Below are 27,967 nucleotides of genomic sequence, written 5' to 3'. Positions count from 1 at the left end.
ACCCCTGCCAGACATCCACCCCTACACCTACAGTGGTGACGGAGCACCAGTGAGGCACTTATTTCAAGTGGCTAAAGGAACAAAGGTTATGGAAGGTCATCTGGCCTGCCCACGAACTCCCCTTGGAGGTACCAGACTAGAGGTTTTTTCCCGCTTCGCAACAAACTTACACAAAACACAGCCTAAAGCAAGATGATGCAGGGACTTCACGCCAGCACCTGTCTTTTTCTTTTTTTCTTTTTCTTTTTCCTTCTCTTTTTCCTTTTCCCTTTCCTTTTCCCTTTCCTTTCCTTTCCTTTTCAAAACAAGTCACCAAGAGTGTTTTCCCTGTTGTCTCTAGTTAATAATAACATCTTACACTGGTCCACTTGGGAGACTTCCCAAGTGCGAGCCCTAAATTATCTCATGTAGCCTGAGTTGTTTATTTGAGACACTTCTCCTCCCATGAATCCACCGCATTACCATTTCGTAATGCTGAGGAAAGGGAAGCAATCATAGCTCGTGCCCATCTAGGCACATTACACAATTCATACACGGCGCAATCACGAAATGGGATTTATTCCATCTACGGCACTGACGTTGATGTGGCTCAAACCTAATTTTCTAGAGGACAGCACAATTCTCATTGATTTGGGGAGATGTATTCACATTGTCTTGCTTTGCAGACTAGCTCCTCCAGAGCCCAGGCAAAAACAACCTCAAAACATTAAAACACCAGTGAGGATAGTACAAGCTCTCTCTTCTTTCTTAAAAGCACTGGCATGACCTCACCGCCACACAGGCCACATTCTGACATGATAGGAAATCACATAGCATGGCCCTACCATAAGGCGCTGAATAATCAGGAATGTATAAAAGGATTCCATTATCGGCCCCAAATAATTTACCTCTCCGCTCAACTGCAAAAATTTGGCATTTCATATACATTAAAGTGAAATCTCCCTGAGAAACTACTGAATTTACTGTACGTGGTTTAAGGACCTAAGCAATTTCACCACAGCTATATAGGGGTCCCCTTTCAGATAAATTTTTTATCTGTGTTTGGTTCTGTGTTTCCCTGCACAATCTCTAAAATGTAATGCGAAGTTTATCCATACAGTTGCCACATATTGATCGGGTGTCATGTTGCAAAAATACTCTTCCTATATGGAAAAGACATGGGTGAGAAGGCTCTTGCCCTCAAGGACCTCACAGCCTCGAGGGTGAAAGAAAGACAAAAAAATATCCACTCTAATATAGAGTATCATTGGTGACAAGTATACTAAGAACAGAGAAGGACAGAGCCTGGGATGAGGGAACCCAGGAAGACTTTTGAGAGGGGGAGAAAGCATGTATATAACTGCGTTATAGACACTAGTCATTACGTATTACTATAGATGAACAAAAAGTGTCGGTCTGCATAAAAATCAAGAGAGTTACTGTGGGCAGGGATTTTAGGGATCATTCATCCAAACCCTTCTTTCTCAGTCAGGAAAAGACAGGCCCTGAGAAGTCAAGTAAGTAGTTCAAGGACACACAGGTCTTCTGATTAACCTGACAGTGTAAGGCCTATTTAGCCAGAGCGAATCCATCCAGTTAAACAATGACTTTGTTGTTTATGCAGTAAAACTTACTGTCCCTGCCCCCTTTCCCCCAAGGGACTTACTTAAAAACAAGTCCCGGAAACCAGTCCCAGGTAACAAAGCCCAAATACAAGGGTGGGTCAGGCCAGGTGGAGGTATCCAATCAGTGGGGGCGCATACCGTCTCCCTAGCTACCAAGGAGTATGGGCCCTGCCCTTTGGGCGCCTTTTGGGCACCAATTCTGACCAAGGTGAGAGGCTAGTTCAAATATCTACTATAGGGTAAATTGTAATTCAATTGGTCATTTATGTGTGACCTAGCATGACTGCGCAGCTTTCTGTGTTACAATCTGTGTGTTACACCTGTGCATAGCCAGGCCCAACCACATGGCCTTTGCCCTTCAAAGATAGTCTGTAAGGCAGAGAGAGGTCACCTCTTTGCAAGAGACGGCCCTGGCCGGTCAGTCTGATTCTCGATGCTTGGCATGAAACAAAGCTTTGCTTGACCTTCACTTTGTATCAGTCTCGCTCCTTTAATCATGGACCCATTATTGGGGGACCTTTCAATAGGAGATCCCATGTGTTCCTATAGGATCTTAAGACTCCCCAATGCATAGCCTATCAGAGCTCCCTTTCTTTTACCTGCCTGCTGGTAACTCGATTCAGCACAAGATGAGCACAGAGTTTCACCAAGCCTGTGCTCCATGTTTTAGGTTCTAAGTACAGACAGTTTGTCTCTCATTCCAGCTGGAATAAAATAGTACCGAAAAGCGAGCTGTGTTAATGACATTGCCTGCGTCATTATACAGTAATGACTGACTAAGTAAAAGTTGATAATACGTTAAGGTGACACGGTATCTGGATTGAGCTCCCCACCACAACTCCTGCCACAGTGAAAATGAAGTAAAAATACATAGATAAAGAAAAGACCCCTAATTTCACGGTACAGCAGATGTTAGGACAAGAAATGAACTTATACCTAGGAGGTCAATCTCATCTTATGGTCAGGGAATATTAATTTGCTGATAATGCTTTATGCTGGAGAGTTTAAAGGAAAATTGGCATAAATGGTACTACAAAATTTCAGCCTCTCTTACGAGGCCGAGCTAGAACAGTAAAAAGGAAACTGTTTGAGCCACCATATTTTATTACACAAAGGGCTGAATCAGAAAATTGAAACATTAATAAAATATTTTCTATATGGATTTTGCTGATGAAATAACTAGCTTCATGCTTTTATGAAGATCTGATATGTTACAATCAAGTTTAAGGGCAGTGAGTCCCTTTTTGTAATTACTAATAGGGATGGTTTAATTACACCCATAAGTCCCAAGATATTGCTGCAACACACCAGCTGGGGACTGAAGTACCCACTCTCCACCAGATTCCTAGATTATCTGAAGTCTGACACGTAAATCCCATCAGCTTTGATTCAGATACTTGTAGGAAGGGGCTTAGGCAATATATCTTTTGCCTTATTCATAATGAAAAATAATCACAATAGATGCATCGATTTATTTAACCTCATTCACTCTCTGGGGTATAGTTACCTACTTCCCAGGGAGAAGAAATTAGCTTGTGAGCATACTGTCGGAACACAGAGTGAGACAAGACACAACCCAAACACCCCAATGCTTTCATCATCAGAATACTTGGCCCTCCTTGAGGTAAGGGAATGGTCCCATTAAGCAATAAAAGCCTGCTATGCCAATGGATAGCAATTCACAAGATGAAAAAATCCACCCTCCCCCACGACAAAATGGCTTTCCTAAGAATAGAACTGGGGTAACCAAGAATGCTTCAAAGATATGGTGCAGTGACTATCCATTGTGCAACATGTGCCTGCCTCACAAACACGTTTCCCAACCCAGTGGCAGACCATGTAGTTTACCAGGGAATTCACCTCAGCTCTATACAGACGTGGGCCCAGAGCTGACCGACTGACACGAACCCTACCTCCCCAACTGTGACCACAGGGACGGACTCGGGAATGAAAACAAGTTCACCAAGATCTAGGTCTAGGTCACTCTGTGGATCTGTGAGGGAAAAGTCCTCTCTACTTCTGCTAGGGCCCAGGCTAGTAGGATGTAAGCCTAAACTACTGGCGGCCATCTTTGCCACTGTTTTGGGAGAACCCACTAACAAAGCCAACGACATGGAGAACGCAAGCCAAGGAATTCCCCTTTAGACCGAAGTCATACTGAGATACGTTCTTGTCACTGACAACCTGAACTGTCCTTACATCAGCAAAACTTAAAATTCAGCTTGTAAGTTAAGATGGTAGCTGGCATGTGACGTGTCCTCTACCAAACCTCCGTCAAAATAAAAAGAATGTACACAAAGAAAGGGAAAATCCAATACTTAAGTACCTGTACCAGAGAATTAAAGGAAAAGGCCAAAAGATAAAGCTAGATGTTTCACTGACAGGTCTCTCTAAAAAATAAACCCCAGCCTAGGTCTACTCTACTCCTTGAACCAGAACAGCATAAGCCTGTGCTATACAATATGGCAGCCATGAGCTCACAGGGCTATTCAAACTAAAATTAAATAATGTAAAAATTCAAAAAAAATCAGTTTCTCAGTCACACTAGCTGCATTTCAAATGCTCAATAGCCATGCATGGCTAGTGGCTACTATATTGGACAGTGCAGATACAGAACATTCCCATCCATCATCGGCAAGAGTTCCAATGGAGGATGCTGGCAGGAATCCTGCCCATTTCCCATGTGAGATGCAGTCACTATATTAACCAGAAAATCAAGCTGCCACCAAAGATTGATGAAGGGAGATATCCATCAAATAATTATTTATAATAAAGAAGGATGAAAAACACCTTAAACATGCAAGGGAAAAGTTTAAGGATGATTCAGGTCTATAAAGAAATCTGTTAAAAAGGATACTTAGAGAGTGATTCTTAAAGAGATATGGGAACAAGGGGAGTCATCCTTTTTTTTTAAACAGAAAATAGGTCATTGACCACATGGATTCCACAAAGCAAAACGTTTGTAGCCAAAAGAATAGAAGACATAAGCATATTGCTCATTTTTTAATGCATTCTGTGCACCAACCAATGAGCTACGTGCTTCACGTACATTATCTAGTTTAATCAAGAAAATATCAGATAAAAGAGATAATATCCATATTTCTATTTCATAGGTGAGAAAAATAAGACTTATCAAGAATACATAAAAGAAGCCTGGATAGAAACCCATATTCATCTGACCTCAATCTCTAGCCTGTTTATCTCTGTAATTCAAAACATTAACAGAGACTGCTTCTGGATAGAAATATTATAAGTGACTTCTTTTTTTTCTTTCCTATTTCTTGTGTGTTTTCCAAATTCAATAAACAAGGGATTATTTCTGAAGAAAAAAAATTCTGGAAGAAAAATACATTAAACCTGCTTACAGCCACTACACGGTTAAAAGGAGGCTGTTGTACGAAATGAATCAGTGCTGAAAACGGGTTAATTATGAACACCAGGAGCTTTCATATTCTGCTGAAGCTTCTGTTCAAATCTAATTTCTCAAAGTATATTGCTAGACGCTAATGAAAACCCAAAGAGACACACGCATTCAGGAGATGGATAGCCAATGAATTTTCTGTTGTTTTTATAGTGAACAACTTTTTTATATCCTAACATTTTTATGCCAGCTATGAAAAAGATAAATAAATATTTATGACATTCACTCAATTCCACAGTAACCACTAAGTTGCTTGTGTTCTCACTCTGGTTTGAAATGTGCGTATTTCAGAGGCTGGGAGTCAAGGCTCAACCCTAAACGAGAACGCCACGGAACGCTGTCATTTACAGACACTGCACCCACTCATCCGACTTACTATGGGGACTTGCCCAGGCAGTGGGACGTCACAGGCTTCACCAACGCAGCTGTAGAGTCAGACACACATAAACCCAGGGCTGCCCAGCAAACAGTGAGCAACACACTGGGATTGCCACGGGCGCCGGTTTTACCGAAGGTTTACCCTGTATCAGAAGCATTTAATCAAGAACAACAGAAGAGGTGATTGAGGAAACACAGAGAAATAAACGAGGACCAATTCCTACCATCCAGCTGTCTTGCAGAAACTCTTCCTTACTAAAAATGGCCCGATTTGCCCCTTGGTATATTTATTGAACTTCTATTTGAGAGAGATCTATGTAGTCATAACATAATAATTATCAAGAATAGGCCAGAATCCACCAATGAGGGGGTTCATGAGTCAAAATGAGCCCACGGGCTGGTTATCTTTAGCCTACAAATGTTATTTTTCTGTTGTTGTTGTTGTTGTTGTGTAACTAATTTCGTGCCACATTTTTAAGCTGATGGATTTCACATTTAAAAAACAGATTTCTTGGGGCGCCTGGGTGGCTCAGTGGGTTAAGCCGCTGCCTACGGCTCAGGTCATGATCTCGGAGTCCTGGGATCGAGCCCCGCATCGGGCTCTCTGCTCTCTCGGGGAGCCTGCTTCCTCCTCTCTCTCTGCCTGCCTCTCTGCTTGCTTGTGATCTCTCTGTCAAATAAAAAAAATAAAATAAATAAATAAATAAATAAATAAAACAAAAAAAAAAAAAAAACAGATTTCTTGGGATTCCTGGGTGGCTCCGTCAGTTAAGTCTGTGTCTTTGGCTCAAGTCATGACCCCAGGGTCCTGGAGTCGAGTCCTGTATGAGGCTCCCTGCTCAGTTCTTCTCCCTCTGCCTGCCACTCTCCCTGCTCCTGTGTTCGCGCTCTCCCTCTCTCTCAATCTGGCAAATAAATAAATAAGTCTTTAAAAAAAATTTCTAACTTTTCTCAATAAAGCTGAAGATATGGCTACTTTGGTCTAGAACTCTCTTATGGCAACCCTTGGCTGGAGCTGAATAGTAGCTAACCCAGGGCCCCCCAATGCCTCCCCTGGATTGTTTCATTCAGCAAGGTCAACTACGCGGTCTTTGTAGGCACCTGGGCTTGCAGGTATGGTCACAGGAGGCCACTGAGAGACCATTAAAACACACCGTACCTGCCACATACCCATCCTCATTTCACCTAAATAAATATAACCCCATTTCTCCTTAGACTGCCCGTTCACCCCGGGGAAAAGGAGAAGGGTGAGACCTGCCCAGAAGGGCACACAAAGAAAAGTCTGTTTCACCACCAGCCACAATCTCAAGGCTAACATGGCGACCAGGTACTACCTTCACGGCCTCACCTTCCCCGGCTCTGGCCAGCTCATACCAGCTCATTCAGGGCTCACCATACATGGAGGTGCCCATCTCTACCTTTATCATGGTCCCCTGACCTAGAACGTGCCTCCTCCATGCATTTGTGGATTTGTGTCTTCCCTGGTAGACAACAGCTGCTGTCATCTTCACCCCACACAATCCCTGAAACATATTTACAATAAGAACGATCCATCCCAGTTCACCTTCAAATTACTTAGCTGGGTGCTAGCAAAACTCATCCCTCAGCTAATTCTACTTTTTTTGTTGTTGTATTTAGCCACTGGGTTGTCATCTGTGTATCTGGGCTTCACACACCAATCCTCGATCTTGAGAAGAAAGCCTATATCTTGTATGGCCATTTCCATGGAGCCCACCATTGTGCCAATACCCTGCAAGGGCGCAGTGAACACGGGGTAAATGAGTGACAGGACAGAGCCCAGAGTACTTCCCCGTAAACCATTACCCCTTGTAATGGACACAGAGGTAACTCTCCTCCTCACCATCACCCTCATCATTGCTATCACCCTTGCCACCAGCACACCATCTCCATTTGCTAAGAGAGCAGACACCCAGGGCACACAGCTTGAGGCAAGGCAGCCAGGGTCCAATGCACGCCTCTGCGTCTGATGTCGCTGCAGTGCCGCCAAAGGGGCGAAAGGGACCAGCATTCCAAGGACCGTGATTACTCAATAGACTGCCGCCTCCTTTTTCACACCCTCCCAATTTGAAAACAAAATGAAGACAACGGCTGGTTTAGATCACATCCAAGGGAGAGTTGCTATCCTATCAGCAACCTGCACTACACCTGGCAGAGAGCTAGTTGAATAACAGACGCATAATTCAATGCTGACGTCTTTACCTACAGGACATATCTCATATCTTCTTCCTCTGAAGTTTTCTATAAGTTATGGATTAATAAACTTTCCCTAAGAATGCAGCCTTATTAATCTTGCAAAATACTCAGAAAAAGAAAATATTTTATTATGCCCATGTACTGTGAATTATAAGCGAAGTCCCATGTGTGCTGACAAGAAATAAAGTTGCTCTCTGCAGCAAATTGTATTTGTGATCTGGTGGTTTCCTCTACAGTCAGATTTGGAGTAAACAAAATAACAACCTGTGCATATCCGGATCTGTGAAGGCAATAGGGGCCACAAAGGTCACAGCCAACTGTGACCCAGTTTCCGAGGAGAGAAAGAGAAAATTAGCACATGATGGCATTTCCTCAAGCCCCTCTTCTTAAAGCCAGGAAAGCAAGCAAGCAAGCAAGCAAGCAGAGGCACAGAGAGAAGAGGTCTGTCATCAGTCAACTACTAAATTCTCTTCATGATACTGAAGCCCACCCTTTCAAAGGGAATAGCTGTGCGGCTTCATGTAATCTACTTTACTTGTCTGGGGGTGGAGGGGAGAGGAAGAAAGGATGGTCGATGGGCACCAGGCACAGTTCTAATTGTGTTGCCGCTCTCCCTGTGGGTCTGATTGTGGCTGAACAATTAGAACAAAAGCATGACTAAGAATTCATTTTCCAGTGAGGCTTCAAGCGTTCAGGGACTTGCCCACGGCCATGGACCTAGTTATTACTCAAACCCTGGTCTGAAGGTCTGGAAAATGGGGATGGCGACACCCATCCTGCTGTCTGATCAGAAGCTGAATAGTTTGTGCGTGAGTGTGAGTACGTGCGTGTGGGTGTGCAAATGTGCGTGTCTATGTGAAATGTTACAAAAGGATAAGACGACCACAGCTGGAGGGCAGATTTACCTGTATGTTCACTCACCAGCTGGCTTCCTTTATTCTGACACTTCAACGTTGGAAGTCACCCAAGCTTCAGACCTAAAGCAGCATGGACTGCAAAGGGAACCCAAGTAGTAGCAGCTCCACTGAGAAGCCCTTGGTGACCCCGCGACACATGGGCCAGCTCTCCAACCTCAATGAAGTCTCCCCATCTATAGACTGAGTGGGCTGTTAGGCTAGGCTACCGAGGAACCGCGCTCTGGCATTCGGTGATCCTGGAACGGCTATACTGCTTACCAGGAGCACTGGCCTAGAGCTGCCTATGATCAGGCCGCGTTTCCACTCCTTCTCCCTCTGTCATGTTGAAATACAGGTTCACAATCCAAATTTCCTGGGTCTGATGTGTTCGGAATGCAGATTTTATTCTGCAGTTCAGAAAGGCAGCATGTCGCATGTCACACACTTAGCTTTTAGGTATCTGGACTACCCCTAGCTAGGCTCCTCCCTCTGTAATCAATTTCATCAATACCTCTCAAGCCATAGGTATGACTGTTCACACTCAGGGGGATCAACAGACATGATAAGTAGTCTCGTGTCCATTCAGATCAGATCAGGTCTTGCCATTCAATGAATTATAAAAAATACTGGGACTTTTCAGAGTCTTCTAGATTTGGGAACTGCAGAAAAGGGACTATCCCTGTTCTACTCACCAGGGCACTTGGCATGGAGGTAGCCCCCCACCCCCGGCAAGATGGGGTCCCTCTCTCAGTTCGGCAAGGGAGGTTGGATGGGACAGCGTGGGAGGGCAGCTAAGAGGAGGAGCAGGGCTTTACTTCACGTTCCCAAGCTTTGCAATATTAGCAAACACTTCTGTAAGAGACTAGTCTTCCTGGCATCGGAACTAGTCCTTTGGCTTTTTCTCTCTGATCCACTCCAGGCCCCTTCCCCTGCGCTGCTGGGTGTGGCAGGAAGCTGAGCCCAAGTCCCATTCCCAGGCTCCCTGGCCAACTGACTTCCAGTTAGGGTCACTCAATGGGAATGCTGGGCAGGAGACAGGAAGGAAGCCGGGGTGGGGAAGGACCTAGGGTATCTATCTCCCTCTCTCCCTCTCTTTCTGCTTCAAGGTGGCATCCTGGGCAGTGGCCCAGTCTCCTCAATGGATCCCACCCAGCCCTGCGTGGGACCTGCTCCCACCGTGCAGCCCCAATTCCCGGGCTCTGGGAACAGTACCCCTTCCCTTTATGCCTGTAACCCCAGAAGGAGCTTCCCACTGCTGTTCCATCCCACTCTCAACTCTTCAGACACGTGTGTGATTCTATGAAAATTTTCCTTGTGGTTTCCTGTATTAAATTCCTTCTATTAAGCTACCTGGTATGTGTGCGCTCCTGACACAGCGGTCACTGACACAGTGTCTACTGTTAACATTGTTACGTTCCACTTGGATGTCCCAGTGGTGTGGCTGGGTTTTGAGGTGTGCTCAGGGACAGCACCCAGAGACGCTCTCCGCCCCCCGCCCCAAAAACACAATGGCTGGCAGAGTTTCCATCTTTAAGTTGTAATTTTAAACTACCTACAGACAACCCATGAAGGGAACAATCAGGTAAAATACCTACATTACCAGGGGACTGGGCAAGGAACTGATAAGGTCTACCTCTTGACTATTCCCCCAAATGCTCCCTCCTCCACAGAAATAACACGTGAGAGAGGGAATAAAGCACACTCCAGCAACTGTGCAAAATCACACTACAAACCTTTAAGTTGGGAGCCCTTTTGTGGTTGTTGATTTCATGCAATTTCTTTGATTTGATGAAGGGGGAAGGACAAAACAAAACAAAACAAAACAAAAAAAAAAAAACAAGAAAAAAAAAAGGAAGCAAGGTAAAGGAGGGAAAGAGAGAGGACAGGGCAGGAAATGCACAGTTTGGGCATAAAAGGAGCCAAGGACTGGTCCCAAAAGGAAACATTTAAAATTACAACAGAAAGCCCTTATTTTGTTTCCAAGGTTCAAAATAGTTCACTAAAGGGACAGGACAATCTTCTCTCTACTGCAAAGTTACTGTGGTAGGCATCATAAACCAGAAGGAGCAAGAATCCAGGGTGAACTTCCCTGAAAAGCTAAGCCTCTGAGGCATGGAAGACAAGTCAACACGGCCCTTCAGAAACTCTCAATCTTCAGAGGAATCGAGAGAAACAGACATGGCGCCGAATGACATAGGACATAATGAAGTATGGTGTTTAATAGAGTCTGAGGCTCCAGAAGCCTGAGAACAATACACATGCCTGGGAAAGGCAGGCACAGGGAGGCATCAAACTTGGCTGAGCCTATGCTGAATGACTCATGTTTTTTTGTTTTTTGTTTTTAAAAAAGGACAATGTCAGTCCATTCTCCCAACCCCCTTCCTCCCAGCCACATTAACTTATGGCTACTGGAATCAAGACTTCTCTCTCCACTGAAACATTTGGAGCAGTCAAATGTATACAGAATGATATCTGACCCACTCCTATGAACCCATGGAGAGCAAAGAGAAAATATGGAGTGATATCAGGGTAACCAAGTGATCAGCTTCTCCGTCCCGTAATTTTGCCTTAAAATGACACCCTTTTTTACATCATCCTAAGTTAGTATGACATGTATTATCTTCACCCCAGAAAATACAATGAAACACAATGACAGAATGTGAGAAAAAGGAGAAAGGTACCCCAATAAGCAAGGAGAGAGGAAATATTTGAAATTGTATCCACACCAATATCCTAGGCGTAACTTCCGGAGAGAAATGAGTATCTCCTCTAGGTCCTAAAATATAAATAATATTTGAATGGGAAAAATATGACTGGGAGTGGGTTTGTGAAAGAGTTAATTACATAAAGAATTCTGGAGGGGCGCCTAGGTGGCTCAGTGGGTTAAGCCTCTGCCTTCAGCTCAGATCACGGTCTCGGGGTCCTGGGATTGAACCCCACATCGGGCTCTCTGCTCAGCAGGAAGCCTGCTTCCGCGCCCCCCTGCCTGCCTCTCTGCCTACTTGTGATCTCTTTCTCTGTCAAATAAATGAATAAAATCTTAAAAAGAAAAAAAAAAGAATTCCGGAGAAAGACAGAGAGACAGCAACAGAGAGAGAAGGATAGCAATCAGCAAATAATCATCATCCCTTGGGCCATAGGTAGACGTCTGTCCTCCTGTCCCCATTTTTGCAGATATGTTATAATGTCTAAGCATAATGGTGATTGCTCAAATAAAAAAATGCTTCAGTCTTTCACATGATCAACACAATATACCTGAGGATGGTAAGTCAAGGTGGGGAGGTGGGAAGAATACCGACGTGGGTATTAGGAGACCTGGATCTCTATTCCCGCTCAGCTTGATAACCTGAAATGCCTTTTCATTTTCCTAGACCAGTGGCTGCTGGAGGTAGCAGCAACATTCACTGACCTGAGATGTGCCTGGAAAGTCAAACCACACCATACCCACTGGCCAAAATTTGGCCCTCAGGTGGCCGGATGACTATGGCTGGCCTGAAATGCCAGACCAGTGTATCAGAAGCCAGACTGTTACTCAGGTCATGTTACTCAGACGAAACAGAATGTCTAACCAGTGAAGTTCTTTGCTTCACCGCACACTCCACAACTAGACATCTTTCAAAGACCCTGCCACTGGAACAAGGTGACTGGCTGTTACGGGGTTTGATTAAGTCCTTGGAGCTCCATTCCTCACTTCTGCATTCCCACTGGGCCACTGGGACAAAGGGCATCCCCTGCTCTGTCCATCTGTGAAGGACGGTGGAGACTGTTCTGGACATCAAATGAGAGCATGCTAAGGCACCTAGTAATTTTTTTTTGGCGGGGGGGACTCTTAAGCGGGTTCCATACCCAGCACTGAGCCTGATGCAGGACTCGATCTCACAACCCTGAGATCATGACCTGAACTGATATCAAGAGTCCTACGCTTAACCAACTGAGCTAGGCACCTGACACTTTGTAAAGAGTCAGTGAGCACCATTTTTTCTCCTCCCTTCCTAATCCCCCACCATCCAGAGCAAGAAATACAGGTGGGATATGATGAAAACTAATGCATAATTAGAAAATATAGTTTTTAGAGATAGCATTTATAATAGCAACTACGGAAACATAAAGCACCCAGAAATAAATCTAGTAAGAGTGCATAACTTTACAAAGAAAATTACAATCTGTATTGAAAGACATTAGGAACAAAAAAAATGGAGAGAAGTAGCATGTTTATGGCTGGAAGGACTCAGTATCATAATGATATCATCTCCCCGAATTAGACTATAAATTCAATGTAACTCCAATCAAATCTCAAGAGTATTTTTGTGTAACTTCGAAAGTATAAAATGAATATGAAGATAAAAAGCCAAAAAAAAAAAAAAAGGCACAAAGACATTTCTGAAGAAGGACATTACAGGGATCTGTCCTACCAAATACCAAGACTTACTATAAAGTTATAATAATAAAGAAATGTGGTCTGGACAACGAGTAGACAAAATATACACCTAGAAACCGACCCTAAGTGCCTCGGTGACTCTTTTCTATACGGAAGAAAATTAGGAATAAAATAAATTGCTACCTCACACCATACACTCTCTCTCTCCCTCCACGTGGATTACAGAACTTAATGTGAAGGGCAAAACAATAAAACTTTTAGAAGATAATAAAGGAGAATATCTTTAGGACATCAGGATTTTAAAAAAAGACTTTCTTAAACAAGACATAAAAAGTACTAACCATAAAAGAAAAGATTGATAAATTCAACCACATTAAAATTACTAAGTTAGATAGCAGAAGGTTGGCAAGACTCCAGCTTCTATGTAGCCTATAAATCTATTCAGTTTCCCAAAGGAATAAATTACAGTAACCTTTTTGCATTCACTATGTTCTAACAATACATACCAGAGCTCAGATTCAGCATATGGTTGGCCCATCTTTGACTTCATCCACAATTAGATTACGGGCACTTCTGGTTTAATTTTAATGTCTGAATGGTTGTGTTCTATATTTAGAACTTTTGTGAGCATGCATGTAATACTGCTCAGAATATGTCCTCCAATTCAAGACAAGCACAGCCATGTGCCGTCATCCCAGCCCATGGGCATCTGTAGGCAATCATGTGGGCATGGCAGTTTATGGCATTTCTTCCTGACCCTCCGTGCACTGTCTGCATTGTTGATGGATTGTTGATGGTCATTTGAACCCAAAGCTGCTCCTCATTCTATCTCTTGGAATTTTACTCCTGCTTTCAAAATTACTCAGAGAAATCCGTACTGGTGAAATCAGAGGAAGAAAATCATGGGGGTGGACTGTCAGCCATGATCAACATCCAGCCCCATGGGAAAAGCTAATCTACCATCTCCCATACAACCACGATTTCGTACTAAAAAAAAGTCTCCCCCCACTGAGACTACGGGTCTCCCACTTTATTCATCCTTTCATTCTTTCTACCATGTATCCCTCAGCAATATTCCAACATCCACTGCATGCTGACATGTAAACAGGAATAATTCAGGAATACAGGCTAGGATAACATAAAAGGAAAATGTCTCCCAAATATGACATAAGTTTCAGATGGAGCTTTTTCAAGATGTCCCTTACATATATCAAGAGAGATGCTTGTGTTGGCATGACTGTACCTAAGGTCACACCCTGCTACTGACAGTAAGTTATTTCTTGGGGCCCTAAGTATAAACCTTCAAAGTATTTGGTGTCTGGGTACTGAGTAATTAATTACATTGTAATTTACAAATATCCTTTTTGATTGAAAGCACTTGGGAGTTATTTTTCCTGTAATGGAAGTAGATAGCTGTTTTGCTGAATCACCTATTTTAACAGAGCAGACTTGGGCAAGTAGTTATCACTAATGATTCCAAAAGATGTCAAGAAAACATCAAAAGGACTTATAGTCAGTAGTTGTTACTATTCACTTACAGATCCAGATTACAAAACAAAACAAAAAAAGTTTTCAAGATCTCTGATCACAAAGAATTGCAATACTGTTAATGAAAAATACTTTTCCCAAATCTTCATTACCACGTGAACTTAATATACCCCATGAGACTACACACATTTAAATTCAATTCAGCAGAAATTTATTGAGCATCTACTACATTCTGAATACTGTTAAAAGGAGAAGCCATAGTTCCTTCTTCTGAAGAGCTTATAAATAAATGTCCTTTATTCCAGGAACAGAACAACAATTCCTGGACAGAACAATTTCTTTATTATCTCTGTAGTGACAAGCTAGGAACTGAATGAGAATTCAAAGGAATTCTTTTGTCTTCTAAAAAGAATATTCAAAAGAATTATATGGAATCATAAACACCAAATTTAGGACGGTGGTTACCTCTGGCAGAAGGGAAGGAGATATGATCAGGGAAAGGAGGCTTCAACTGTATTTACATGGCTCTATTTCTTAAGCTGAGTGTTCTCAGCTTTTTTGTGCTGCTTTTTTTCTTTAATCATACTTTTACTCTATTTTTATACTTTTTTGTATGTCTCACATACACTACACTACATTTCAAATCACACATATTACTTTTATGATAAAATTAACTCCTTTTGGGGCACCTGGGTGGCTCAGTGGGTTAAAGCCTTTGCCTTCGGCTCAGGTCGTGATCCCAGGGTCCTGGGATCGAGCCCTGCACCAGGCTCTCTGCTCAGCAGGGAGCCTGCCTCTCTGCCTACCTGTGATCTCTGTCTGTCGAATAAATAAATAAAATCTTTTAAAAAAAAATTAACTCCTTTTGGGGCACCTGGGTGGCTCAGTGGCTTAAAGCCTCTGCCTTCAGCTCAGGTCATGATCTCAGGGTCCTGGGATCGAGCCCCACATCAGGCTCCCTGCTTGGTGGGGAGCCTGCTTCCAACCACCACCCCCCCCCCCCGCCACCTGCCTCTCTGCCTACTTGTGCCTACTTGTGATCTCTGTCAAATAAATAAATAAAGTCTTTAAAAAAAAATCAACTCCTTTTTGTAAAAATCATAAGTGATTACCTACAAACACATTTCCCACTCTATCTCATAAGACATTTTTTAAAAAGGGCTCCTTGAAATCAGGGGGCCTCTGGCAAGTAAGTTTAGAAGATCTTAATGATTTCAATGAGCTTCCCTGCTTGCTTGCTTGCTTGCTTTTACTTCTTACTGAAGTTTTAATATGTCAGTAAATACCATGTCTTAGCAAGAGTGAGTTAAGTTTTTCAATGCTCTTATGCTCTTCAAACTTTTGGGGGCACAGAATTTTTTTCCTTCTGTATGTTCTTTCTTTTAAAATACTCATAACTATCTTGGGGAACCCTAGGGTTCCTTGGAACACAATCTGGAAAATACTCTACAAAATAATCCATTTCAATCACATATTGTACATTACAGCCACACCCAACTTTGCCTGTCTCCAAACCAATGATGAACCTTCATGCCCACCTATCTTTGCCCACACAGTTCTCCCGATCTGGATGCCTTCAAGACCTGAGAAATTCTTGGTCAACCTTCAGCTTCCAACTGAAATGCAATCTCTTCTTTGAAGCTTTCCCCTCCTTTTCCTTTCTTTAGATGTAATAAATTACTCTTCTGGAAGCTTCTAGTGCCATGCAGATATTTTCTGTACCATATCTCACACTGTGGCAGTAATTTATGCATGAGGCAGAGTGCCTAGATGCAGAGACTGCACCCTCGCTCATGGTACTGTTCATAATGCCAGGCACAAAGCCAGAGCCAGACACAAACTAGGTGCTCAGGCAAGTATGCGTTAAATGGGCATGGAAGTAATGTCTATGTGCATTCCCTGAGTTAGCTTCCTCCATTTCCCAGATAGTCTCAAAGACATATTTGTAACTTTTCAGTCTTTACTATCAAAAGTGACACTAACAAGAAGAGATACAAACCAATCCAAAGACCGAAAGAGAGACAAAATCTGAGACAAAAACAAGAAGAGGAAAAGAGGGGGAAAGGAAGACTAACTGACAGATCACAGTTGTCCAGTCAAGAACCAGAGACACTGACCAAAAACGAGAGTCAGAAATTAAATCTTGGAGCCAATATACCAAGTTGACTATTTTGCAAGGCTCACTATAGGTGGTCGACAGGGACTGGGGTTCATCCTGAACTGTCTCATCTGTCTGGGACTGCCCTCCTCTCATTTTTATCCCCTAAACAACCCATCTTGGCCATCACAAAACTTGTATCGTTTTGGCTGTGAGTTGTTCTATTCAGCAAAAGTTTTATTTCTGTTTTCCTTTCTCTTTATGAGAATCCCCCACTGGTATTGTAGATTGATTATATGTTGGGTTCAAATAAAAATAATAATAATAATAATAATAATAAAAGCAAGCTGGCAATTTCTCTCCAATAGTATATGCTGCATATTTCATGAAATAGAAGCCGGAGGAGTTTTATGATTCCTGAACCAAAACCTTCCCATATCTGAGAACTAAGTGGAAGAAAAACACAAAGAGCATCTCACAGAAAAAGAAACCCAATCATTTGTTCATTTGCTCTCCAACCTAAGGGAGGTGTTCAAGTCATCAACTGGTGTGTGTGTGTGTGTGTGTGTTTAACATGGGTTCATATCCTGACATGCATTTCATAGACTGAGTTTAGTGCCAGGTTTCATGGATATAAGCATACTTACAAGAAGAGGGGTTTTCTTTTCCTATTGGACACATTTTCAGTATAGAACATCTGACTGGCTCCTGCTCCCAGTCTGGCAACACTCCCCTTGCTTCAAGGTTTGTTTATACTTCAGGCTACTTCTCTATCCTGGTATGGGAGGCAATCTGACCCAGAGGAAAAAGTAGTGGACAAGGAGCCCAAGAATTCTGGGTTCCAATGGTGTCTCTCAGCCATTATGTTTATATGTTTCCTTCAATCTGACTTGTTTTCCAAACTGTAAATGGGAAGAATTGACTATCCTAGTACTAAAATCCAATCAATCAGTCATTTTATTTTCCTCAAAACAGTTTCTGAAAAGAGCAATTCCATAGAGAGTTTAGCATTATGTGTACTTCCCAATTCCTTTCACAAAGAAGGTAAATGTTCAAGGAAATATTTCCAATAAACTAAAAAAACAAAAACAAAAACAAAAGCCAACAACAACAACAAAACCTTTCTCTGAAATCCTGAACTATATCTCTTTCTCCCTATCTCCTGTTTAGGAAAAAAATAAAAACAAAAACAGATACTGTTAGGATACGTAGGCCTTGGGATATCAATGAGAGACCTTTGTATTATGAAAGGGAAGATCTGGCTTTCATTTGAAGGGTAACACATAGCTAAGTGACATTACATAATCACTGCTGTTCCAAGCACTTGGTGTTAATTCCTATAATCGTCTCCACAGTCATAGGTGGTGGGTACTGTTGTTTTATTATCAAGGACACTAAAGCATGGAGAAGTCAAGAGAGGTTGGTCAAGTCCATACCGCTGGCAGGGCTGGAGGAACTAGGGTCTGAACTCAGGCACTCTAGCACCCAAGTCCAGACTTCCAACTACCTGTTTTGCCACCTTTTAATTTTAAGAATCTCCGCTTATCACAGTTGGTAACAGACAACAGCAGTAATGCAATTTCTGAATACCAACTGAAAGAATACTGTGCCAGCACAGACAGATGTGAACATACTGACCAACACCTATCATGAAGTCCCAAGAGTTCAAAATGTCTACCATCAGCCCAATGCCCTGTTGATAACACAATACTCATTTTGTTTTAGCATCTGAACCTTGGGAAAAACCTATAACTTGCTCCTGCCGGAAGTCTATTCCATTATTCCCCGTTAAGTTTTACAGCCACCACGAGAGATAGCTGGGATCACCCCTCCACACAGAGGCAGCAGTGTGCTGCCAAACAGGCCCAGGAACCAGAAAGCCTGGATTTAAATCCCAGTTCTAGGGGCACCTGGGTGGCTCAGTTGGTTACCTGTCAACCCTTGATTTTGGCTCAGGTCATGATCTCCAGATTGTAAAGATGAGGCCCACATGGGGCTTCATGCTGATAATAGGGCCTTAAGATTGTCTCCTCCTCCCTTGCCCTCTGCCCCTCCCTGCTCATGCGCACTCTCTCTACATAAATAAATAAATAAACCCTAGTTCTATACCTTATTGGCTTTTTGACCTTGGACCAGTTACCATCTCTGTGGTCCCCAGTTTCTTTATCAATCAAAGGGGAAAGAAAATACAAATATCAACCTATGGTTATTCAAAGATTATTCATGGTTATTTAAAGATTAAATAAACTAATGCATGCAAAGTGCTTAAAAGGGTACCTGACTCTTAGTAAGTGCTCCAAAAAGGTAAACAATTCTTTTTTTTTTAATTAATAGAAGAGGTGATTTACCAAACATCACAAAGTCTGGATTCCATCCTGACCTTCCAATGCCAAATATCCTCTCTCCTTAGCAGGACTCCATCCTATGACCAAAAGTTACCATTCCCCTAAAATCCTGTTATCTGTCAAAGGGCCCAATGAGATAGTTTTCCCTATCAAATTGCTCGAAGAACATACAATGTAGATTAATACCGTCCTTGTTTTGCAAATAATGAAACAGAGGTTCTGAGAGGTCAGGACATTTATCCTCAATTACTTAACTCACCCAGTGCACACTCTTCTTCACAGAGAGCCCTAAATAACGCTGAGAGTTCCTGACAACAGCCTTCAATGTGGGCAATTTTTTAAAGTGCCATCTAAAAGATATAAACTGTGATTTTCTTGCTTTGTTAGCTTTATTAGTTTGAGAGAGGGATTAAATTCCTGCAAAAACCAAAAATGTTTGACTTGAGTGAATTATCAAAATGAAATGCTGCTTCAATTAGATTCTTCATCTGCCTGGAGGGTGGCTCCAGGCATCCTTATATCCACCAAATGCAATTTTTAGGAAGGGTCCTATCAGGTACCAAGCCAAACCCCCATCCCTTTAAGGGAAATGACTTTGGAGGGCAGAGGGGAGTGAAGCCGCAGATTCCTCTTGGGCCTGGGGAAGAGAACAAGAACAATAAGTGATGGCATCTCTTCCCTGCAGCCTCCTACAATGGTGTGTCTTGCAAATGAAACATACTGTGAAACAGCTTGTGAGATGAGCTTCATCAACAATAAGTAATTTTTATTCAGATTTTATTGTTGAATACAATGAACATGATTAAATGTTTCAGATATGCCTATTCAGACCTTAAGCAAACCACCAAGGAAAAAAAAAAAAAAACCCTAGTAAAAATCATCCTCTAAATCTGCTTTAGGAAGAGATTTAATTGCCAACTTGATGCTTAGAACTGAATTCCCACTTGATAGCGGCACTGCTCCCAAGAAGACTGTAGCAACACGTTTGCACTTCCCACCTAGGCCTCTGCTCTCATCCCTGCCCATCCCCTCAGCGTCGCCAAATAGTTACAATGTCAGTCTTTCAAATCACTGCATTTTGAACTTCCTAAACCTTTATGAGGGCCTCTGTGTATAGAAAAGAACAATAGCACTTCAAAAGCTATGGCTGCGAGTTCTTCAATACTCCATTTGAATGCTGGGGTTTCAATCAAGGACATCAGCAGACAATTTCTGATTGCTTAGAAGTTGACTTTTACACAGCTCTGATTAGGATGCCCTTCTCAATAGGAAATCAAGAAAATCTTTGATCCCTTTCAGATTCCAGAATTGTCACCAAGCCCCGCCAGGATAGGAAGTGAGAGAGGTGGGGGAGGGGGTTGCTGTTCCGCACATCTATCTTCTTGCCTGTTCAATTCAGGATTCCATCCAGAATCACTCATCGTTGAGATAATAAAAACAATGCGCGCTAATTCAGGGGGTGGGAATGGTTTATAATTTTATGGATTTCCTGAAGACCTATAATTGGCACATAAATGTACAAACGTGAACCGGATAATTAGGGGGTTCTGAACGTAAGCCACCTTTAATTTATATGATTACTAGAAAACATGTTAAGTGTTATGAAGTGTCAGCGGAACCCCCACAAGGCCTTTATTCAAAAAACCATCAACACTGTGAAAGTGCGTGGAACCGGCCAGCAGGAGGGGAGCAGGAGGGCGGGAGACGCGATAGCGGATCCTCGCTCCGGTCCCGGTAACTCGCTGGAGCGGCTTAGTAGCATCCGCCTCGGAGGACTCGCTCGCCCGCTCGCCCGACCGCCCAGCGCCGGGACAGCAAAAGACGCACTCGCTTCCGCAAGCTTTCCACTCGCGGCTCTTCCTAAAGGATCTAAGTCCAGGCGTGCCCGGGTCTCCAAACGCACCCGCCAGGCACCGACCCACGCGGGCACGCAACCACGCTCGCCGACAGTCGCGGGAGCGCACGGATGCCCGCGCCGGGGCGCTCTCCGCTCCGCCCGCCGCGGCCGAGCCTCCGGCTACAGCCAGCGCTCGTTTGCCGAGCGCCCCCGGCCTCCCCACCCCCATCCCATTCCTTCAGACTCTCCCAGCCCAGGCGGAAGTGCCCAGGCAGACCCCCAACAATGAGGACTTGTGTGATGCAGTTGGGGGTGGCGGGTAGTTTAGAGTGAAACATACACAATCTGGCGGGTCCCGGAGCAAGCAACGCAGGAGCCAAGTGGCATCAGCCTCTCCAAGCAGATTTCCCTTGTGCCGACTCGCTCTTCCCCCACCCCCGTCCGGTCACCAGCACCACCAAGGCGGGGGGAGGGGGGCGGGGAACAGGCGCCTTAAAAAGTGCAGAGAAAAGACGCGCCCTCCCACCAGGGGTCACAATAATACTCCGCGGGACGTTATCAGCCGGGGAAGGAGAGTCCCGGCAGCAGCAACCACCTCCGTTTTGAAATTTACTTTGTACACTCATCCCATGGCTCCCTTCGGACCAGCGACACGATCTCCCCCATCTCTGTCTCCCTGCGTCCAGATTCTCTCAGCGTCGAGCCCTCCGGTTAGGGCTTTTTTAGGAGCCGAACCACGGGGATTTGAAAGTTTCCCCAGTAGGAGAAAAAAAGAAAAAAGAAAAAGAAAGCAAGCAAAAACAAAAACAAAAGCCCTGAGCTCCGGTTCCCAGGCACAGCATCCAGTCTGGAGCCGAAACCAAGGGGGCGGGCCAGGGAGGAGAGCCATCGGGGCTGCGGGGAGCCTGGGGAATGGGACAGAGCGGGGAACAGCACAGAACGGAATCGACGGAGGACTCGGGAACGGCTTGGGTCCGGGGAGACGAGGGGTCCAGCTCTGAGGGTGTCTGCGAAAAGGCAGGGGTTACAGGAGAAACCCGCTTGTTCGACAGTTGCGGGCAGAGCCGTAGCTCTACAAATGAGTGGGGAAGAGGGTCCGGCCGCGGGAAGCCGCTAGAGAGGCCGGGAGATGGGCTCCGGAGCAATGGGGAGATTTTGGAGTGGAATGGAGGGCTCAGAGGTGGATAGAACCGGGTTCGCGGCAGGGAGGAGGGAACAGGGGGTCTCGGAGAGAGACGAGTGTTTGGGGTGAGGACGTCTGGAAAGAGGACGCGCCGATCAGAAGTGAGGAGACTGGGGGTGGTGAGGGAGAGCCAGGAGGAAGGAGGAGAGGTCGCTCCTTTTCCCCCAGCAAGAGGAGGGAGCGAGCGGAAAACTGCAGTCGCCATCCCCGCAACACCCCAGCCAAACTCCCACGACGGACGCCCTAGGAGCCCTCCTCCGCGCCCGGGGCCCCAGCGGCAGCGTCCGGCGCCCAGCTCCCCCCTGCCCCCGGCACCTTCTGGCGCTGAACTCGGAGCTGCGCTCGCCCCTGCCGCGCCTCACCTCCGCTCGCGGACAGCATCCTCCTCCGCTGTCGCAGCCGCGCAGGAAGCGGCTCCCCATGCCCGGCGGACGACGGCACTCAGGCGCGCTCTCCAGCCCGGGGAAGCCCCGGCGAGCGCCGCGCAGGGTCCATCCTCCCCGGGAGCCACGGGCCCGCGTCAGCGCCGGGGGAGGAGACCGCCGCGCGCGCAGCCCCGCCTCCTCCCGCGGCCCCCGCCCCGTCCGCCCCCGCGGCCGCCTGGCGTCCGGCGTGGTAGCTCACCTGACGGCTCCCCTCGCTGCCGCCCCGCCGCCCGCCCGCGGCGCGCCCTCGCCCGGGGCCTCGCCGCTCGGGCTCCGGCTCCCGCCCGGACGCTTTCCGCGCCGCCTGAGAGCGCTCGGAGAGCTTAGCCGAGTCGCGCCGGCGGTGGGGTGGAGGAGGCAGAGGGAGCGAACGAGCGAGCGGGGGCGCCGCGGTTCGCGGTCGCGCCTCTGGAGCCCCCGCGCTCACTCCGCATCCTGGTGCGCACGGAGGCGAGCGGAGCCGAGGGCGTGGGGTCCCCTCCCCAGGCGCATCGTGCGGAGCGGGTGAGGGAGGGAAAGGGTGAAACTCCCAGCCTCGGCTTTCACAAAGTAGCCAGTGTTTTTCGCCACCGTCCCCACCAGCAGCAGCGCCCTCCCGACCTGCCTCATTTTCCCCTAGGGTCTACTCTTTTATCCAAGCCTCCAAACTTCTCGCGCACTCCCAAGGGTAGAGTGCCCGCGGGTGAAAGCCAGAGGCGGGTTCGGCGAGGGCCGGCTGCCCCCTCGCCCCTTCGCGGGAGGGGGCGCTAGCTCCCAGCGGCCAACCCTGGTTAGGCAGCCCCGCGTCTCCACTGAGGCTCCCCTGGAGAAGGCTTGCATCGCTCACGCTGCCCTCAGTCCTAGGAAGGGACTCAAGCCCCTGACCCTATGCGGGCTGGTCTGCTCGCCCCACTCGCGTTCTTAGAATGCTCGGGAGAAGACAATCTGCAGATTCAGGTCGAACACGCGGCCTGCACGGGAGAAGGCCCCAGCCAGTAAACAATTGCTCCCCTCCTTCTGGTCCTAGTTTACAAAGAGCTACCAAGTTGCAGAAAAGACTGTGTTGGTCTGAAAGTCTTGTACGCCGAGATCGGGTTCAACTCCAGTAAATGTCTGGTGTGGTATAACCTGTCTCCAGACGCCGGAATGCCAGGTGTGGGAGAGAGAAAAAATCTGATTAAGGGCTGCCCATTGGGAACAGGGCCGAGAAAGGGAAGAAAAGACAGGCAACAGTTCCTCAAAAAGTTGATTTTTTATTCTTTTGAGGGGCCACACTCCTGTCCTCCAGCTGTGTAATAATAAAGCTAATGTGGCAGATTTGGTTTTTGGGTTTTTTTTTCTCCCTCATAAATTCTGTCACTCACCCATGAAAATTTAATGAAGCATTTAGGGTTATTACCCCCAGAGTCAATGGGCTAAAAATATTTAGCCTAATGCACTCCTTGTGGAGCCAATACGTCCATACTGGTACATACAAAGTCATCGAGAGACCCTCCCTTTCTGCACAAAATTCACGACCCATTAAACTTATAACGTAATAACAGCTTCTGTACAAATGGAAGCCCGAGCAAAGGGAGGCTGTCATGCTCCTCCTGAAAAGATAGCAATTTACATGGAGACAAAAAAATTGGTGAGGTCATTGGCAGGATGCAATCTTGGGAGAACAGTTGATCAGAGGAAACTCCCAGCAAGGTGGGAGGGAGGTGTCACTCTTGGTACTACTGTTTCTAGCCACTTCTGGATGTGACCAGCACATCTAAAGGCGAGGACTCGGGAAAGGCTCAAGTCTCTCCAACTTTTCTAAAGTTCTAGAAAGTGGGAAGAGTTGTCACCAAATGCTTATGATTCATTTAGTAGGAAATTCAGGCTCACTAGGCAACTCTATTAAGATTTAATAAAACACTTCGATATCCTCATCTATAAAGACAGACCCCAAGGGTCTGAACTCCATAGAGAGAAAACAGGACACACCAGAGAAGACATTGTTAAAATAGGAAGAGAGCATGTATAAAACTGTTAGGCACTATAGGTATCTGGGACAAAGGTCAAACCTAAGGTAATCGAACACAGGTCTGACTTTTCATTGACTACCAAAAATCACTGAAGTTCCTCAATGCTTTAAGGACAGTCACAGGACATCAAAACCACTCACCTGCATTTTAAGACCCTGCGTATAACATTCACTGCCTCCCCCCTCCACCTCCTTCTGTTTTCCAGGGGGGTTATGATTACAGACTTTGAAGGGAATGCAGGATGCTGAGTTGGCCAAGTAATAGAAAGGAAGAGGTTCATGTAAAACTCTCTCTCTATTCAATGTTGAATAAGGTCAACTACAGAAACTGGGCAAATTCCCATTACATCCAACAGGAGCAATAAGCCACAGCTGTTCCCAAGTCCAGGCTGGAAGAAAGTGTAACATGTGGACAGTAAGTGCACACGAGCTGCTCACCAACGACTTGGTGAAGACACTAAGACTCTTCTGAGTTAAACCCCAAACCAAGTCTGAAAGCACTATTTTGAGTTATTGTAGTAAACATATCAAGAAAGAACATACCTAAAAGGGTGTTGTTTTTCTTTTCTTCTCTTTACATAACAATGTCCTTTCTACTAAGTGTAGCATAAAGAAAAAAATCAATAAACATTTCTTTACCATCTACTCTGAGAAACCGCAAAGTAATAAGAACAACAAAGATGTATGCATTGTGTATTATGTTCCAGGCACTGTGCTGGGTGCTTTCCATACATAAACTCATTTAATCTTCATGGCAGCCCAGTGAGAGAAATACCGCTTTTAACATACTGGATAGACTGCCCACTTTGAAATCTGATGGGCCTGAATCACCTTCAACAAGCTCTTCACCTTTCTGCACTCCAACATTCTCTACTCTACTCTGGTGTTACCTGCTTCATGAGACACCTGCTTCATGAGATCACAGCAGGTCTTTTTTTTTTTTTTTTAATTTATTTATTTGCCAGAGAGTGAGAGAGTGAGAGAGCGAGAGAGCGAGCACAGGCAGGCAGAGTGGCAGCAGAGGCAGAGGGAGAAGCAGGCTCCCCGCCGAGCAAGGAATCCGATGTGGGACTCGATTCCAGGACACTGGGATCATGACCTGAGCCGAAGGCAGCGGCTTAACCACCTGAGCCACCCAGGCATCCCTCACAGCAGGTCTTAAGAGAGATAATGCAGTAGACACAGCTAGCACCAAAGGAATCACGTAGTAAACATTGGTTCTCCTCCTAGAATAATGCCAAAATAGTTCATTTTAAATCAACAAGCATCTATGGCCTTCCTTTTATATATCGGGCTCTGTGCTACGCAATGAGAATGATGATAAATCAGAAACGGACTCTGCCTTTCAGGAGCTGTGAGTCAACTGAATAAAAAAGCAAGGGCATGGGCAGGTGGATGGGCACAGAGGAGTTTTACTGAACTTGACATAATTCATCCTGATGCACCTGATTCTCGAGCTACACAGAGGAGCAGCCTGTATGAGTTACTGTTTGAAACTGACCCAGGATTAAAAGTAAAACCAAATGTCAGAAATCATAAATTCAATTAGCAGAAATTACTCCTCCTATGAAAGGAATGGAAAGTAGCTCATTTTGTGTAGTCTATATTATTTAAAACTAAGTTTATTCCTATAATTGTTTCCAATAAATAAATAAATTCGGGCCATAGCTCTGGGGGTTTCAAACACAAATTATTACATAGCCGCTGTTTATTAAATAGTTTCTAGTGCTTGCATATGCCAGGAATACACTAACATTCTATATACATAAAGCTCTCAAATTAATAAAATTTTGACTAATGCTCAGTGGGAACATTTCCACCCAGCTTACTAGAGACATCATGTGTTCAAAGTATACTAGTATATAGAATGCACGAAATTTCAAAGGTTAATACCTAAAGTAAATGAGCCTTGCGCAGGCTCTTTCATTCAAGTTCATGTTAACACTCAGGTTCTATTCCTTTACTGAAGAAGTGTTTGCTGAGGGGCGCCTGGATGGCTCAGTGGGTTAAAGCCTCAGCAAACACTTCTTAATTTGAGAAGCAAGAAGTGCCACTATGTACCTCGATTAAAAAAAAGTCCGTGGGTGCCTGGGTGTCTCAGTTGGTTAAGCAACTGCCTTCGGCTCAGGTCATGATCCTGGAGTCCTAGAATCAAGTCCCACGTTGGGCTCCCTGCTCAGCAGGGAGTCTGCTTCTCCTTCTGACCTCTCTCTCTCTCATTCTCTCTCTCTCTCTCAAATAAATAATAAAATCTTTGAAAAAAAAAATCCTTGAAGATGAATTACCAATCCTTATTGACTTCAAAATACATGGAATATAAGGTCCAGGAATGAGAAGTTTTGGTTTAAAAGAAGAGTTCCTGGGCACGTGGGTGGCTCAGTGGGTTAAAGTCTCTGCCTTCGGCTCAGGTCATGATCCCAGGGTCCTGGGATCGAGCCCCGCATCGGGCTCTCTGCTCAGCAGGGAGCCTGCTTCCTCCTCTCTCTCTGCCTGCCTCTCTGCCTACTTGTGATCTCCGTCTCTCAAATAAATAAATAAAATCTTTAAAAAAAAAAAAAAGTGTTTGCTGATTGTTTACTCCATACCAGGCACAATGGCATGCTTGGCATTGGCAAAGAAAGAAAACAAAAAGCAAACAAAACAAAAACAAAACTCGTTCTCAAACAACTCAGAGGCACACGAAGGCCATTCATCATTATGCTGCATTCTGATCCATGCTATGGTAGTGTTTAGTACAGCATGCTAGGGGAATATCAGATAGGGGCATTTAACACAGAGTAGGATGTTAGGAAGTCTTCATGAAGGAAGTGATATCATCTCGAAAGATGACAGAATAACCAAATGAAGCAGGTAAAGGTATTTCAGGCCAAGAAAAGAGAATGGCCAAATTCTCTCATGGGGGTGGAGGGGGATGGATATAGTTAACTATATATATAGAGGGAAGCAATGTAAACAAATTTTAAAGGGTCTTGTTTGCCATATTAAGGACTTTGGAATTTACTGTGAAAGGGCTCAGATTTTTTAAAAAGCAAAAAATATATATATATATTTTGCAATCCTTACATTAGCCACATTTCAGATATGTTTCTTATACACCCTGGACTCAAACAAGATGTCCAATTGCCATTTCTCTTCTGAAGGTTAAAAAAGAAAAGAAATTTCTGTAAGTCTTCATCAAAACAGAAGCTCCTTTCTTTTATGATGCTGGCCTTTCTTGATTCCAGGGAAAGGTTGTGTGGCAGTATTATGACTAAACTTGACTCTGGTTTACAGTTGCTATAAATAGCCCTCCTTTTATTTCTCCAAGGAGGGTGTGGAGGGGACTAGCAGCACTACAATTGTATTTATGCCACCAATCTGCTCTTTTTGGCTAAATGCATAGTAGAAACAAAGCGCAGAGCTGAAACGATCATCAAAAGGCTCTTATGTTCCAACACAAATCCCAATTTTTTTTTTCACTCATAAAATGGAGCGTAAGTGGATGTTAGTGCTTGAAAATAGGAGGGGCCTGGAAGCTATCAGAAAGACCAAGTTCCCAGAGCCTATAGAGTATGAGAACAGGGAAGAATCATAATGTTAAGGGATACAATGCCATGTAGCTTGTGGCCACAATGTTCAAGTTATGACAGATACTTGGTTTTTTGGCCTCTCTGCAGCCATTCCCCCCTTCATTGGTAAACACCACTCAGATTTTGTTGGGGAACCATTTC

At 44.8% G+C, this 27,967-nt stretch overlaps 1 protein-coding gene across 6 annotated transcripts in view; it reads right to left on the bottom strand.

Moving 5' to 3' along the window:
* Positions 1 to 22,322, bottom strand: part of DAB1 (DAB adaptor protein 1) — a 407,123-nt gene extending 384,801 nt beyond the window's left edge. For all 6 annotated transcript variants that reach the window (XM_047727154.1, XM_047727155.1, XM_047727156.1 and 3 more), the window contains exon 1: positions 22,205 to 22,322. The gene's annotated coding sequence lies outside the window, so the exon portion shown is untranslated. The remainder of the gene's footprint in view (positions 1 to 22,204) is intronic.
* Positions 22,323 to 27,967: the final 5,645 nt, after the last annotated feature.

This window comes from Lutra lutra, chromosome 4, assembly GCF_902655055.1.
Source record: "Lutra lutra chromosome 4, mLutLut1.2, whole genome shotgun sequence".
Taxonomy (NCBI): Eukaryota; Metazoa; Chordata; class Mammalia; order Carnivora; family Mustelidae; genus Lutra; species Lutra lutra.
This window is presented reverse-complemented; position numbering and strand designations above follow the sequence as displayed.